The following is a 15,919-nucleotide window of genomic DNA, read 5'->3' as shown; positions in this document are numbered from 1 at the left end:
AATTGAACGCCGACTTAACCCTCGGCTGAGCATTTGATTTTAAAAAGTTTTATTTTTATGTGATTTTTTTTAGTTGTGGACTCAACTATAATTTTATTTATCTTTCTGAAAACCTTGAATATTTTTTGAGAAAATTAGTGTCTAATATGGAGTTCAATTTATCCGGGGAAAATTTTATTTTGAATTCCGGGAATACCCATGCTCCCGGGTAGGGCGTCTAATTTTCCCGGGTTTTGAATTTCCCATTCTTTTCTAGGTATCACTGAGTATTCAAGTGATCATCTTTTTCCACAACCAAATCTGAATTTCCAGATCAAAACCAGAGTTTTTTTTCAGTTTCGGGAGTTCCCGGTTTTGGAAAAATCCCGGGAATTCCCGGGATGGACGCACTACTCCCGGGATTTTTTTCGAAATAGTTGTAAAAACCATTATTTATATTTTTTTTGTATTTATATCTTTAAATCGTAGATATCGTGATAAATGTTAGGTGAGAATTTGGACTGCAAAATTAACAAGGACACAACTTTTCAGACAGCATCGAAGACTTCGATTCGAAGCATTGAAAAATGCAAAATCCTAAAAGTATTCTTTTATAATAAAGCTGTTCTGTCCAAAACGATGCATTGTAGAAAATTATGGCTTCAACTTGTGACCCAATTTTTTACATTTATCTTGCCTTAAAAATGATAAAAAAATGTAATTTATTTCGAATTGTCGCATAATGTACATAAAATATCCTATCTTCAAAAATTTAATATTAAATTAAATTTTTGAAGATAGGATAGGACTTAGGATAGGATAGGACTTAGACAATATTGAAACAACCATTAAAAATAATATTCAAAATTAATCAATTTTGGAAAACCGAGAAAAAATCCTGGGATTTGGTTTTGAAAAATTACCTGGAATTCTGTCCCGAGAAATCCCGGAATGAACGCACTGGTATTCAAAACACTAAACCTATCGGTTCAATTTGATGTGTTTGTTTGAATGTTTCAGAACACTGCAGTGCAAATTGAGCTATTTGAACAAGTCAGTAGTTAAAAATTTCAATAGAGTTAAGTCATAAATAATAATGAGAAGGTTACTTAGAAAAAAATATTTAGCAAATAAATATAACATTTAAAAACACTTTTTTATTGATGACAAGAACTCTGTATCACGTTTATAAGCAGCTAAAAAATATTAAAGAAATTACGCCCAGTTTGATACAAGAGCAATATAAATGTATTTTGAATTAAGGTTCTTGATTTAATAATTTTTAAATAAAAAACGAAGATCTGAAAAATTGATAGATGTTAATATAAAATTTAATTGACGAAGATTGATTACAGTTGCAACATACTTGAATATCGATCAGTTCTACTCACATATTTTAAATATGAGGTTTAAGTTTTTTTTTTCAAAATAACATTAAAAGAAATATGAAAACAATGCTATTGTTTATAAACCAGTAAAAATTTCTTCAATCGTCACAATTTTTCAATTTTATGAAAATTTTAGGAAATTATAAACTTTAAATAACATTTGTAACAGCCTTTTCTTTTGGGATTTTGAAAAAAAAAAACAGTTCTTTTTTGCATTTTATAAAAAATAATGCATTGTTACTCTTGATTTTAAAAGATTTTTAAAGATTTCTTTTAACTGATTTAGTTTTAAATGTTATCAAACAGAAAAGTAACAGTACAGGGTTAAACATCGGTGCAGATAAAGGGCAGCCTACAGCCCGGGCTGGGGCACCCGGCAGAGTTGTCATAATCACGTCAACAACCACCGGCGGAATTTCTCAGCTTTCAGGCATCATAAACTGTCCGGGGTGGTTACAAGCAACGAACCAGCCAACCTGCTCCGGGGCACTGTCTCTCATAATTTTAAATGACGAATGCTGTCTGTATGCATGTGCAACTCTCCGTTATGCTGCGATCTGAAAATTCCAGGTCACGAAACTAAACTTTTCAAACATTTTGAAGAGTGCAAGTGTCCGGAAAAGCTCGACCAAATGCTATAGCAATCGGTCAATTAGAGAAATGTGGGCGGGTACTCGCCATTCAGCCGTTTGATTATCTCATTTCACGCGACATTTCATGTGAACTTACACACAGGTTCAACAATATAACAGAACGCCGCGACGTGTGACAGTTGCCAACTAGCGATACCAATACTTACAGTACTGGGTTGTGGTATGACATTATGCTGCCTACAACAACGTGGGCGCGCAAAATTGTAATCACTTTGAGTGAACTGATTTTCGCTAGGGTAGTTGGAATTGTTGTGTGTTTCTTAAGTATTCTTAATATTTTATTAGTGATTTTTTTTTCATTCGATATCAAATACCACTTGTTTACCTCTTGGCACAAATCAAGTAACTAAATCAATCACATTCCATTCCAGAATCACCAGGTCTGTAACTCGATCCGCGCACCCACATACCGACAATATCCCATTTCACCCTACTTTCAGTCACGTTGCCTGGCCCACTGAACTTCCCACCTGTTGCACGGTGCTCACAGAAAGATAGTATTTGCAACACCCGCTGCTTTGGTTCAGTGCAGCCAGCGCCAATATGATGGGAAATATCACGGAAATTAAAACCATTCCTCCACACTCACCCTCACCACGGTGGCGGTGCAGCAGCTTAAGCGTGATGCTCCGTGCATGGTTGGAGATGTTTGTGAAGGTTAGGTTAAAATTTCCTTTTTTTTTTTAGATAATAAACATAAAAAGATATTTCGGGTAAGTCATAATAAGGCTATTTAAGTATTTTATTTTTTTCAGAAATGTTTTATTCAACGGTGCTTAAAATATTTTCGATGAAAAATGTAATTTTGATATTCAAATCTCAGCGTACAAAAAAATGGTTTTCTCTAAAGGGGTAATTCTCTACCAACTCACACGAAATCGGGAAAAGTTGCCCCGACCCCTCTTCGATTTGCGTGAAACTTTGTCATAAGGCGTAACTTTTGTCCCTGATCACGAATCCGAGGTCCGTTTTTTGATATCTCGTGACGGAAGGGCGGTACGACCCCTTCCATTTTTGAACATGCGAAAAAAGAGGTGTTTTTCAATAATTTGCAGCCTGAAAAGGTGATGAGATAGAAATTTGGTGTCAAAGGGACTTTTATGTAAAATTAGACGCCCGATTTGATGGCGTACTCAGAATTCCGAAAAAACGTATTTTTCATCGAAAAAAACACTAAAAAAGTTTTAAAAATTCTCCCATTTTCCGTTACTCGACTGTAAAAAATTTTGGACCATGTCATTTTATGGGAAATTTAATGTACTTTTCGAATCTACATTGACCCAGAAGTGTCATTTTTTCATTTAGAACAAAATTTTTCATTTTAAAATTTCGTGTTTTTTCTAACTTTGCAGGGTTATTTTTTAGAGTGTAACAATGTTCTACAAAGCTGTAGAGCAGACAATTACAAAAATTTTGATGTATAAACATAAGGGGTTTGCTTACAAACATCACGAGTTATCGCGATTTTACGAAAAAAAGTTTTGAAAAAATTGGTCGTCATCGATCATGGCCGTTCATGGTCACCCGCGACAGACCCGGACGACGAAACAAAGAAAAACGCAAAAAGTAACTTTTTCAAAACTTTTTTTCGTAAAATCGCGATAATTCGTGATGTTTATAAGCAAACTCCTCATGTCTATATATCAAAATTTTTGTAATTGTTTGCTCTACAACTTTGTAGAACATTGTTACACTCTAAAAAATAACCCTGCAAAGTTAGAAAAAACACGAAATTTTAAAATGAAAAAATTTGTTCTAAATGAAAAAATGACCCTTCTGGGTCAATGTAGATTCGAAAAGTACATTAAATTTCCCATAAAATGACATGGTCCAAAATTTTTTACAGTCGAGTAACGGAAAATGGGAGAATTTTTAAAACTTTTTTAGTGTTTTTTTCGATGAAAAATACGTTTTTTTTCGGAATAATGAGTACGCCATCAAATCGGGCGTCTAATTTTACATAAAAGTCCCTTTGACACCAAATTTCTATCTCATCACCGTTTCAGGCTGCAAATTGTTGAAAAACACCTCTTTTTTCGCATGTTCAAAAATGGAAGGGGTCGTACCGCCCCTCCGTCACGAGATATCAAAAAACGGACCTCGGATTCGTGATCAGGGACAAAAGTTACCCCTTAGGACAAAGTTTCACGCAAATCGAAGAGGGGTCGGGGCAACTGCTGTGTGAGTTGGCGGAGAATTACCCAAAGGTAAACTTATCTTTAATTTTTCATCTGAAAAAAAAAACATAATTCAATGTTTGTTTAACTTAGTTTACATTTTTTTTTTTATTAGTAGTATTTCACGGCAGGATAAATAAAAAAATAAATTTGCTCAAAATTAAAAACGTTTTTTAAATCAAAATATAATATTAATTTTTGTACAAAAAACTATTTCAGTAGCGGATGTCTTTCAAAAATCCATCTGAAAAAATGGCTCAAATTCCAAAACCATCATTATGTAGGTAACAATTTTTCTGAACAAATTTGCTTGTTAACAATTATTTTATGTAAATTCTGTGCCAAGATACAGCCATATTAGTAAAATAAAATGACCAAGTTTCCAAATTCCTCATGAAAACTCAAATTTATCACTTACATCACTGTACCAGCTACTGCCAGCATTTTTTATGTTTCCAAATCTTTTACACTGTTTCATATCGCGCCATGACAAAGAAATGTATTTTAAATTTACCGCATATAGTACAATAAAATGGTAGTTTTCTCAAGATTTTGCTGAAAATTGCTTATGAATTTAAAAAATAAACCTATGTATTAATAAAAGTATTTTTTTTTCATTTTAAAGCAATTTTCATCAAAATCTTGAAAAAAAACTGTGATTTTGTTAAATAAAAAGCGCATAATTTAAAATGCATTTCTTCGAATGGCGCTTACGTCACTGAGTCAAATCAAGAAAAACTATACGTTTTGCTTGTAAACTGCCTTTAAAAAACAATGCAAAAGGCTTGGAAGCATATAAAAAGCTGGCAGTAGCTGAAACAGTAGCGTGTCCCAAAAAAACACGAAGTCGAGGAATTCAATGTGCTCAGTTCTCAAATGATAGAAAATCATGTTAGAAACAACTCTCTCATACATGAAAACTTTCGGAAAAATCGTTTACCACGTTCCCTGGGCATTTTTTTGAAAAAAGTCAGTTTTTTCGACAATTTCACAAAATCTGCTTAGAAAAAATGGAAAATTTTAAAATTTCAAATAGCCTATACCATTAAATGATGGTCTGTGGTCCAATAAACAAGTTAATGTATCGATTTGGCCTTTTAAAACCTTGTTTTCACTTTCCCGGTAGCTTTTATGTCGAAAAATACGAGTTTTTGCTTTACTTTTTTTCAATCTTTTCCCTCGGTATTGAACACAAAAATTTCCTCATATGTGAGAATACATGCATCTTGTAGGAAATTTTCCGCCGAAGATTTTCGTCTAAGCAACTTTGAAGTTTCATCAACTCTGAACTGAGATATTCCAGTTTTTTGTGAAGAAAGAATATTGAATATTTGAAAATGTTGATATTAATCATCATTGGCATACAATATTAAGGATAATTTAAGCCTAATTTGAAGTGCGGCTGTATCGCATCTGTTTTTAAACATGATTGGTTCATCCTTCAATACTAAGGGCCACCTGGTTTTGTTTTCTCATGGCACACTACGTGCTAAATCAATGAATTACTTTTAGCAAATAACTCATATTTAGAGCATTTTGCATTTAAACCAATCGATGCACGTTTGCTGTGTTTCCATGGATACAAATAAACAAATAACAAATCGATGCATCTGTGCAGTTATTTGGTGGCCCTTAGTATTGCGCAATTCTCACTAACTTGAACTTTGCACTAAATTATTGCTAACGATCGCACTATTGTGACTTGTCAAACTGGCTTGGGAAATTTTAATTTTCTCAAAAAATTATCAAAGCGAGCCGATGTTGCTCACCTGTCAATCGCAACTTTTAAGTGCGAATGTCCAGTTTGGTGGAAACTGCGACTGAAATGTAAATAAACAACTGCTGGTTGACTAGTTTTTGGATATTTTGTTGTCAAAAGTGCGAGAGAAAAGTGCGAGCCAAATCCAAGTTACAGTGCAAGGATCAATATTGAAGGATGAACCAATCATGTTTAAAAACAGATGCGATACAGCCGCACTTCAAATTAGGCTTAAATTATCCTTAATATTGTATGCCAATGATGATTAATATCAACATTTTCATATATTCAATATTCTTTCTTCACAAAAACTGGAATATCTCAGCTCAGAGTTGATGAAACTTCAAAGTTGCTTAGACGAAAATCTTCGGCGGAAAATTTCCTACAAGATGCATGTATTCTCACATATGAGGAAATTTTTGTGTTCAATACCGAGGGAAAAGATTGAAAAAAAGTAAAGCAAAAACTCGTATTTTTCGACATAAAAGCTACCGGGAAAGTGAAAACAAGGTTTTAAAAGGCAAAATCGATACATTAACTTGTTTATTGGATCACAGACCATCATTTAATGGTATAGACTATTTGAAATTTTAAAATTTTCCATTTTTTCTAAGCAGATTTTGTGAAAATGTCGAAAAAACTGACTTTTTTCAAAAAAATGCCCAGGGAACGTGGTAAACGATTTTTCCGAAAGTTTTCATGTATGAGAGAGTTGTTTCTAACATGATTTTCTATCATTTGAGAACTGAGCACATTGAATTCCTCGACTTCGTGTTTTTTTGGGACACGCTACTGAAACAGTGTTGTAAGATAGAAAAATGAGTTTTCATAAGGAATTTTGAAAATTCACCATTCATATTTTACTAAATTTGCTGTATCTTTTCACTGAAGTGACAAAAACGAATTGTTAAAAAAGCTAAATTATTCAAAAATTTGCTTAAACAAGATGAAGGTATTGGTTTTGGTGCCAATTTTTTTTTCAGATGGATTTTGGTGAGAAATTCATAAAATTTTCAGGCAAAACAGGCATTTTTCCAATTTTAACATGCTGCCAATGAAAAAATACGACTTTCTGGATTACAGAACATTACTGGTAGGACTCCTGACTATGATTTAAAGTGAAATACGGAGCAATTTTAACGTATTTTTCATGGTTTAGAAGTAAATATGATATTCTTTTATGAAAACAGACAATTTTTCATTATATCGCAAATCGTGAGTTCTAAACGATTTTTGGGAAGTATTCGAGCAAATGTTCATACCCTGAATAATTATTTTTAAAAATAAAAAAGTAGATTCAAAACAAATATAGGCATATTGTTGCAACTTGCTTTAATATTTGAATAATATTGCTATTGACCTTATTTGTTTATTAAACAGTGCAAAAATTATGTTTATCTATACAGCAATTCCATTTGAAAAGAGCCTAACCCGAAAAAATAGTTCTTCGATCGTGCCCAAAATTTTTCTGGGAGTTTCTTGGCCAAAATAATTAGACCCGTATTTTTTTGTTTGGCCATTAGGGTGATCTACATCGTGCTGGCAATTTTCGTCATTTTTCGCAAAAACAATTTTTTTCAAAAAATCATATCTCCGCGTCATTTTATCCGGTTTTAGCTGTCTTAGACGCAAAAGAAAAGATTAGTTTGGTTATCTGAGAAAAATATTAAGAATCTTCAAAAATCTAGCTTAACATTTGAAAAAGTCCTATGAAAACAAAAAATGACGTTTTGACCGTGTCTGGACCAAAGAGCCTATGTCTTAAAATATTTTTTAACGAATTCCTCGGCAAATTTCACATAACATATCGCTAGTTGTGTGCTATCTTGTAACAACGACCATTTAGTACTTTTTGAAAAAATCGATTTTTAAAGTTTGTTGGTAAATAATTTCAAAACTATGAATGATAGAGCCAAACTTTTTGAAGCAATCGGTTCGTATACTATCGCTTAACAAACGCTACAAGTTTCAACTAATTTGGTTACCCAGTTAAAAAATACAGTAAACAATGTAAACAAAAATCTGAAAAGCACGTGTCACAAGTGTGTTTCGCAAGTAAAATTGTACTAGGTGTCACAAGTGTGCACAAAATTCCCATACAAACTAAAATAAGCTCAAATCAATGGTTTAATCGACTTAATCAGTATATTTTTATAAAAAAAAAAGGTTGCATTGCCTTTAGAAAGTATGTGTGTACATAAATTTGTGAAAAATAAGAAAAATTTTCCACATTTTCCAACAACATGTATGACGTGTCACAAGTGTGCACAATCATTTTGATGATAAATTGGTCTATGTCACAAATGTGTATTGCGATATCCGGGAAACGGAAGCGAGTTTCCAAAATCGGGTTAAAGCATCTTGTAGTGTTTGTTAAGTATAGCAAAACGTCATCATTAACTCATTTTCGACCAAAATGGTCTATGTCAGAAGATAGCACACAGCTGACGATATCAAAAAATGGCGATGTCGAACCGTACGTTTCCGAGACATGATTTTTTAAAAATAAAAACTGAGTTTTTCGACGCGCCACGCGCAAAAACTGGAAAATGGCGAAATCGGCAAAAAACTACTTTTTTTTTACTAAAACTGCGATAACTTAAAAAATTCAGAGATGACCTAGGAATTGACCAAGGAACCCCCAGAAAAAAATTGAGCCCGATCGGTGAACTTTTTTTTCGATTTAGGCTCTTTTCAAATGGAATTGCTGTACATACACAATGGATGATGAAGGATTCTTTGGGTTTTGCTGACTTTGTTGGACTTTGCTTGTGATAGGTGACAGAACACTCCAATCGTCTTCACTACGACAACCTGATTTTGACATTCTGCTTTCGTTCGTTCCACACCCAAACGAATGAGTGCTACGCAAAGTCACTCACACAGACCTACATTCGCTCAGAGCACGTTCGTTTGATGGGTCCCGTGGCGCAGGGGTAGCGGCTTCGGCTGCCGATCCCGATGATGCTATGAGACGCGGGTTCGATTCCCGCCTTATCCACTGAGCTTCTATCGGATGGTGAAGTAAAACGTCGGTCCCGGTTTCTCCTGTCTCGTCAGAGGCGCTGGAGCAGAAATCCCACGTTAGAGGAAGGCCATGCCCCGGGGGGCGTAGTGCCAATAGTTTCGTTTTACGTTCGTTTGACATTCTACCGGGATTCCGATCATCTCTCCCATGGTCGCATTCAGATGACTTCTGTCATCACGCACAAGGAAGAGAGAAGACGAAAAACGAAAAACGAGAGAAAGAGAACGAGCACGTTGTCTCGTTCGGGCGGCTACTTGAGTGGTGCGCACTTTTCGTTCGTTTCGTCGTTTTGTTTACGTTTGCTCTTTGTGTGAGCATTCAAATTTCGTTTTAGGAAATGATCGCTGACAGGGTAGCGACCATCCAGGGTGTCATACAAAAACTATCTTTGTTGAATGAAGTTTTAGGGCTTTGATATCTTCGTAAATGTTGTAAAAGAGAAAATTTCATGAAAGTTTTTCGAAGACGCCAAATTTCTAGCTCACAAGATTTACGCAATTTTTTTCAAAAGTGGTCGAACAGCACAGTATCTTGCGTAAGTCAGAGGATACAAATTTAGCGTCTGCGATTAACTTTTATGAAATTTTCTCTTCTACAACTTTTGCAAAGACACCAAAGCCCTGAAATTCTTGCTTTTTTCTTTTAAAGTTTTGATGAAATAGAAGAGAGTAGACGTCTGATTTTTCCAATGTACACCACCACTGTCCGTTACCGCACAGTGCAACCAGATATCTTCTGCCCTGTAGAGACCAACACTGGCACGCGAGGAAGGTGACGGGTTGTCCGAACTGTCACCTGCAATGTGCAGCCCGGTCTGTCGGGTGTACGAGGTATAATGACAAGAATGCAGTAGGAAATGCCCCACATTGTCACAAGTACACACTTGCCCACACGGCCATAACATAATTATTGTAATTGGTTTCGAGCATTACCGGTAATCCCGTCCAACAGGGGGTCGAGTTCACGTGTGCGACAAAACGTGCAACAGGTGGATAGTTGGGGTCATTTCGCAGTGATTATGCTTAACCGGATGGTACCCTCTCTGGCTAAATGGGATTAGGCTACCGGTGAGATTCACTAGAGCTAGCTGAAATTCAAGAGTTGAAGTGAGTCTAAAGGAATTTAAATTTATAATGTTTAATAGATCTGTCCTTCCTGGTATTCACTCAAACCTGTTATAGCATTAAACACTAGCTTCCCAAAAAACACTCTCACACACACGGCCAATGTTCCGCAAATTTGCCAAAGGATTATCCGCATCATGTTGTCACGAGATTCAACCAGCAAGACCCTTCCCAGTGGAAGCCGTATAGAAGATGGCATTTCCCTGCCCATCGTGGAACGCCTCTTGGGAGCAAAAGAAAAAGGGACCCAAGAACTAATCCCCAACTCTTCAACCGAATCCCATGCCGGGCGAGAGATTGAGGAAGAACAGCTTGATATTTGACCACGGGCCGTTACTTTGGAGGGATTCGTTGTCGGAATTGTTTGGGATTATCCTTGGGAAGAGAAGGCTTTTATTTGCATTGCTGATGATGACTACCGATAGACGGATGAAGTCGGGGCCTTTTATGGTGTTGGCCATAGACTACTAGCAATTCTTTGCCTATTTGTCTGTGTCTTTTCAAAATCCATGAAATCGAATCAACAGGAGTTCGATCGAATCCGTAACGGTGCTAACCATGTGGATTCTGATCCGGAATGGATAAATAAATCTCTTTACCGTCTACGTATAGGGCTTCTGCATCGGTGCAGTTCCAGTGGCATGATATCTCGATAACCTGAGGCAATCGAGTGCCTGCTCACTGTTGATTATGGCAATTGCAGTACGGTGGAAGCTTCATTATTGTCGAGTATAGTTCGAGTCAGTGAACAGTCCCACCAGGGATTGAATTGGCTCAAGTGGTGCCGGTGCATTTCACCGGGCAAAGTCCATTCAAAGTTCACCATTGTCCGGCTGTTATCAATACGGAATGCGAATGAAATTTGTTTACTCATTATTGTGGACTCCGGGACAATCGGGCGTCTCAATTGGAGTCACGGTTGAATATGAATTGTGCAATGTAGAGTGTTGAAGCCGTCTTATCATATCGGTATTTGAAGATGCATTCCAATAAATCAATCAACAAAACGATATGAGTCAATTGAGTGGAAATGCCTTCGGAATCATGAGAATAATCTTGGTGAAAAGTTCAGTTGGATATAAATTAATTATTCAGAGCTGATTCCGAATAAAACGACGTGGAAAATCAATTTTCCTCCCAAACAAGCCGAGTTACATTTTTTCCCCTCGAACCAGTTCTGCCCGGAAAGCAGCGTTCCATGTAGTTTCGTAATTGGTTTTGTTAACATTTCTGGCTTTAAGCCAGTGCCCGCAAAACGGGAGATGCAAATGGGTCTCTCAAATTACAATGTTGCACTTGCTAACGCTCCAACCAACACTGACGAGGGGAAAAACTAAGACGAAAAAAGGGGGTCTTGTTTGTGTTTTGCATTCAACACTCTTGCCTGCGTCAAGTCCTAAGATTACTGTTTTTAAGCTCTCTGCTTCTGTGCCTCCTCTATGAGGGGGGGTACAGTTAAAGATCGATGGTCGAAACGTCAATGATGAGTGCCGGCTATTCTTCAGTGCTTTTCTTTCTCTTGCTTTCGCTTTAACATCTTTTGATGATGGTGATTGTAAAGGGAAGAAGGTTGAGGAAAATCAATTTCGGTACGTTAGTTAAATGATCAAACAAGCCTCGGAATTTTCGAGAGGGTTATATACGATTGTTAAGTTAGAATCAGATGGACACGGTTGAAAAAAAAAGTTTGAGACAAAAAAAGTCAAAGGCTTTTGTTCATCTGGTAGTGTTTGACCCTTTCAGGCCTGATGAGTAATATATGACTCAAATATCGAAATTCCCTAAACTGCCTTCCTTTTCGGTTGGTCCTGGTAACAATTTCCCTATCATCATTTAATAGTAGTTTATGGAACAAGTTGCAAAAAGAGGATTTTTTCAGCACGAGTCGTACATAAATACGAGTGGACCAATACGAAGAGTGCTGAAAAAATCAAGTTTTGCAACGAGTTCCATACAACATTTTTTGCAATTCCAAAATACACACAATGAGTGAAATTTTATGTCAAATTTTCATGTATTTTGTCAATAAATCGTTTAAATCAAAAAAATGTTGAAAAGTGTTACTTTTCGGAACAAGTGCTGAAAAGTTCAACATTTCAGCACCCATTTGAGTGCTGAAAAGTAGAACTTTTCAGCATTTAATTTGAAAAGTGTTGCTATTCGATTCTGTTATTTTTGGTACAGAAAAGTAGGCTAATTCGAGAATGACAGGAAAAGTAAATAGTTTCACGACGGAATTGCAAAAAGAAATTTTTTCCAACACGAGTCGTAATTTAATCAATGAGGTTCACCGAGTTGGATAAATAAAAAAAACAAGTTTTGCAACGAGTTCCATGCAACATTTTTTGCAATTCTGAAAAACATCCTTTGAGTGGAATTATAAGTCTAATGTTCATCAGGGGTGACATTGGGTCTGGGGGTGAGATTGGGTCACACTAATTTCAGCATTTTTATATGACCCAATCTCACCCCCAGACCCGAACCGTTCAAATCAAAAAATGCTGAAAAGTATTACTTTTCGAAACAAGTGCTGAAAAGATTAACTTTTCAGCATCCATTTCAGTGCTGAAAAGTAAAACTTTTCAGCATTTATTTTGAAAAGTGTTGCTATTCGATTCTGTTATGATTGAAACAGAAAAATATGCGTTTGTTTCGTTCAAGAATGACAGGAAAAGTAAGTAGTTGGACGACGGAAGGGCAAAAATTGTTTTTTTTAACTAGATTATTTTGATCATATTTCATAAAAGTAAATAATATAACTGAATCGAATCATGAACATTTTTTTTATTCTCTTACTTTAAATATCAAATTCGAATTCTGCGAACCCATTTTAGTCAAATTTATATAGTTGATTACCTATTAATTTTCCTTGGATTTAAAAATTCTAAATCATTTTAGCGTAGTTTAGTGACTAGAAAATCATGGTTCATAATTGAGAGGAAAATTCCTAATATTCTACAATGCAAAGTGAAATCTGTCCAAGGTCTTCGAATAATCGAGTCTAGGCTGCATTTGCAAAAAAAAATGAGCTTGATTTTAAAATTTCAAATTTATTCTTTTCATTTTTTAATTTTTGTGTTTTTCTTAATGCAACATTTGGTCCGAAGAATCCAATTTTTTTTTCAGATTGAGTTTTGTTCACCCCACACTTTTCGCAATGGATTTCTAAGGTTCAAGCGATCTATTCAAATATGCCTTTTTACAGTGTGGCTACTCAAGTTGGAAAAACCGGGAATCAGCCAAAATCCGTGAAAAAAAATAATAAAAAAGCCTGAAATTTGTGATTTTTTCTTTTGTCATAAAGTCGAAAATTCCAAGCATAATTGTTTGACAATTATTTTGTAACTCTGTACGTTTATAACAAATGAATTGTTTTGTGATATCTTTCAAAATTAAAAATAAATTCTATGAAATTCGTTTTCAGCACTCAATATTGATTGTAAGGGTACTTTCACGGAGTCTGTTTAAAAATCAAATTAATAATCCTTAAAGCGTAAAGATATGATTCTGTTTCATTTTGTAAAACTGCATTTATATTTGAAGAAATAAGCACGATTTCAAGAAATATTTTTGGATGTTAAACTTAATTCAATTAGTTATTTCAAAAATGTTTTTTCCAAATGTTTGATTTATTTAAAAATATTGTGTGTTTTGGTAAATATTTTTGGATGAATTTAGATTTTAATATATTGAAATGCCTTACTAAAAAATAAAATTCAAACGTTTTTGTTCTGAATGAAAAATGGAAAAAAATGAAAAAAAAAATGAAATTACACGAAAATCAAGAAATTTTGTTTGAATTACACCAATTGAATAGGGTGTTTAATCCAACCCAAACATGCTTAATATGATTATCAATGCAGGAAAATGCATTTTAGATTGTTTTCAGTAGATTCAACTTCTATTTTCATTAAAATTTTGAAGTTTTTTGAAAATTTCAAGTCAAAGATTTTTGTAAAATATTTGATCAGGTTTTAAATTTTATTGAAAATAAATAACTGAACTAAACTTTTATGAATATTTCAGAATTTTCTTTAAAAAATAAATATTCAAAGTTTTAAATTCTTAACTACTATTTCAAAAGTGTTTGCCTACCATTATTCAAACTATTGAATCCAGTATTCACATTTCTAAAAAAAAAATACATTAAATTTAATCATTCTACGATCTGATGCTTCCAAAAGTGAACAGTCAATTGCTGGTTTTTAAATCACTAATACAAATAACAAAAATAATTGAAAATGTCTTAATACTGTAGAACTCAGTTCGATTTTCAAAAGTTTCAATCAGTGCAAAATCAATTCCCACCAAAGTGTGCCCAACTCCTCAAAAACGGTACAGTCGAGACCGACTTGGCTTGTTGTTGAGCTTTTGTTTGCCCATATCCGAGCAAGTACCTATGAGCTCTCGCTCCGTCCGTACTAACTTGCATTGGAATGTAAATATTTGCCATGGGATGAAATTTGAGCTGAAACCCCATTCGGGCAAGAGGGGCAACATATGATGCATTTACCAGCGAGAGAGAGAGAGAGAGAGGTCAAGAAATTGTTTGCCAGCCTCCTTCCCCAAAAAGCATACACAGATGTTCAAGAAGAAGAAGGAGTTTGTTCTGGCTTCGACCATAATAGTAATAATAGTTTGTTGAGTTTGCATGCTTTCGGAATCACCAAAGCTTCCTGGGAGTTCGTAGTTGGGATTTGAGGTTTTTCCCCAAACATAAAGTGAGGTTGTTGGTTGATGTTCTTTGGCTTGGCCAGATGGGAACGGAAACATTTGTACTTGTTGCTGTTTCTTTGGGACTGGAAAAAAGATTTGGATGTTAAGCTCTTATTGCTTTGCATGCAAAATGACCACAGCATCCACAACAGTTCTACGGAGATGATTACACAACATTTTAATTTGCAACGGTACTTTTGCTGTTGAAAATTTACCAATTCAAGTAGTTTTCGATGCGCAAATTTATGTCCACATGGTTTCCGTACAATTTCCTCAGCAGCATTCCCTCAAATCTATAATTCACACAACTCAACCTAAATCTGCCCTCTTCTCTGTTCTGGGACCACCTCCCCACTAACTTGTTCTGGGAGGGCAACCGTAGATGTTCCATTTCCAGGGAAACATAAACATTTCATTCCGATACTTACGGTCGTCACAGTTTCCGCCAGGCCACGGGCTCCACCTTCCCGGAGTTATGTTGTCGTGGAGGTGGACACAGCCAAGTATCCGTAATGCTTAGCGGGCCCTTGGCAAGCTGTGGTGCCTTCGGAGGGGCATGACGATGGGTTGATTTTTTCCCTTTTGATGTGAGACACTCTTTTTTTTCTCTCTTTTTCTAGTTTTGTTCGGTGTTATCGATGACGCTAAATTTCCGGCGGCTTCAACCGTCACCGTTGTTGTCGTTTGCTTTATTCTTACATCAGGGATGCCTCACCTGGAATTGAGGAGAATAAAAGGTTCGAAAGTTAGAAGAAATAGCTTTTAAGTGGGAAGGGATAACATACATATTTAATAAATTGTTAATTATTTTATAGTATCAGTAAATGGTTGACTCATTGAACATAACAAAAATACAAATTTTCATAACAAGTTGACAGTTTTGTTATTGAAAATATCATATTTCAATTGCCACCAAACCAAAAACTGAAGCACGACTCAAAAAAAAAAACCCAAAATTACGACAAAAACTGTTCAAACAACTTGAAAAATTTGAAAGTTTTTCCGAATCAATCAAAAAAATCAAACCATCCACATTAACGACCCCCGGGTCTTTTGTGGTCTCTATTGCAAGTTTCTGCTCGAACCTAGGAGTCC

At 35.3% G+C, this 15,919-nt stretch overlaps 1 protein-coding gene across 1 annotated transcript in view; it reads right to left on the bottom strand.

The window, feature by feature from the left end:
- The window catches only part of LOC120422616 (uncharacterized), a 64,307-nt gene extending 48,768 nt beyond the window's left edge, over positions 1-15,539 (bottom strand). The window contains exon 1 of the mRNA XM_039586110.2: positions 15,253-15,539. The gene's annotated coding sequence lies outside the window, so the exon portion shown is untranslated. The remainder of the gene's footprint in view (positions 1-15,252) is intronic.
- Positions 15,540-15,919: the final 380 nt, after the last annotated feature.

The sequence above is a fragment of the Culex pipiens genome, chromosome 2, assembly GCF_016801865.2.
Source record: "Culex pipiens pallens isolate TS chromosome 2, TS_CPP_V2, whole genome shotgun sequence".
NCBI lineage: Eukaryota > Metazoa > Arthropoda > Insecta > Diptera > Culicidae > Culex > Culex pipiens.
The sequence above is the reverse complement of the archived record's forward strand: the minus strand, read 5'-3'. Positions and strand labels throughout refer to the sequence as shown.